Source organism: Lepeophtheirus salmonis, unplaced genomic scaffold (genome assembly GCF_016086655.4).
Source record: "Lepeophtheirus salmonis unplaced genomic scaffold, UVic_Lsal_1.4 unplaced_contig_17610_pilon, whole genome shotgun sequence".
Classification (NCBI taxonomy): domain Eukaryota; kingdom Metazoa; phylum Arthropoda; class Copepoda; order Siphonostomatoida; family Caligidae; genus Lepeophtheirus; species Lepeophtheirus salmonis.
In genome coordinates, this window is record NW_027292478.1 from 1 (window position 1) to 1,637 (window position 1,637).

General features: G+C 30.7%; 1 long non-coding RNA gene across 1 annotated transcript; it reads right to left on the reverse strand.

The window, feature by feature from the left end:
• Positions 1 to 177: 177 nt before the first annotated feature.
• Positions 178 to 698, reverse strand: LOC121131123 (uncharacterized). The gene is made up of 2 exons (XR_011784147.1): positions 577 to 698; positions 178 to 521 (listed from the first exon to the last, which is right to left on the reverse strand). It is a non-coding gene; the product is annotated as an uncharacterized lncRNA (long non-coding RNA).
• Positions 699 to 1,637: the final 939 nt, after the last annotated feature.

A 1,637-nucleotide genomic window follows, 5' to 3' on the forward strand; every position in this document is an offset into this window, starting at 1 on the left:
TAAGAGATACATTTTTTTGATTTTCTTTTGTGCGGACGATTGGATTGTCATTGACGCCCTTCATAATATTTAATCAGAATTTTAACAATGTAACTATTTAGTCAAAAAGCCAGAATTTACTTGAATATATTAAAGTTATAAGCGATATAGCTATTTACACAAATAATACACCAGTAATTATAATGTATGTTCTTTATTAAAACGAAATGTAACATTTACAAATGGATTCTTTCTCGATAATATTGATTATTCCCATTTTGTGTAAACGGTGAAAGCAGTAACTCCATTTTCAACATTTGTATGACTATATCTCATCTCTCCACCCTTTATAAATTCCCGAAGAGTGTAGAAAACTAGAGAGCCATTTGCTTTGCTGTAAGCATTGAAACGCATTACATTTCGTGAATATTTATCCTTGTAAACCTCTGCGTCAAATTCATAATCCTGTCCTAGAGATTGATATGGTCTTTTTGCTTCCTTATTGTATGTTATAGTTGTATTATAGGCAACTCCATTGGGCTCTAAAATGAAGAAATATCAACATAAAAAATAAAAACCAGGATTTTGAAACATTACGTATTCCTGTGACTTTGTAACCCTCTTCAGTCACTCGAATACATTCCATAGTAATTGGACCTCTTGCATATGATTGACTATCTGGACCGGACACACCGTACAGCATTAAGTATTTTTTAACATTGTTTCGTTTTTCTTTCTTCTCAAGCCAAGCTCCTCGATATAAAGTTGAAAATGATTCCCTGGTTTCCCAAGAGAGAAAAAGAAAATATAGCTCTAATTTAATCCAGTTATTTAAGATACCTTATAGGAACGGAATCCCTGGAAAGCGTGGAAGACTCGGAAATAGATATTCCAACCAGGACAAGAGCTACAATGATCAAACACTTCATGATTAACTCCAATATTGACTTTGAATAGCAATCTTCATTCCTATATATATTTTTTGATTTGTGTTACAAGTGGAAATTATCATTTTATATATTAATGACGTGGATAGTTCAAAATAAGTCATCTAATAGTTTAAATTTTGCCTAATACTTTTCTATCGTTTTATTCATTATTTTCTTGATATGGCAGATGACAGAACCTTCCATTACTGGATGCTTTTTGCCTTTGATTGACTTTGCTTAAATAATGTTTTTATTGATATGAACATTGTAAACTCCTTTTCTTTTTCCTCTTAATTTTGGATAATTTACTTTTAGGAATGGGTTGGGAGTTAGGGGGTTTCTCCTCTTTAATCATAAACGTTTCTCAAGGGTGGGATCTTCATGAAGATACTCGGAGTTGTAATAGAGATTGGGACAACTTTTAAGAAGACGGACTTGCCTCAACCAACATGATAAAATATGGATGTTTAGACGATCAGTAGCATATAATTGATTTAGTCTCCATTGGCCACCTCTTAAGAAACAATAATTATACAATATTCTTAAATTCCCAAGCCCCCACCAAAAATGTAAATATTAAAATTTAAAGCTAGGAAATTTAAAGTAATATATAAAAGTACATTAATTGATTAATAATAAAATACTTTCCGTTAACTGAATCGTGCTTTTACATATTTCATTACTATATTTTTTTAAAAGTGATATTTTTAATTTTAAATAGCATTTTTA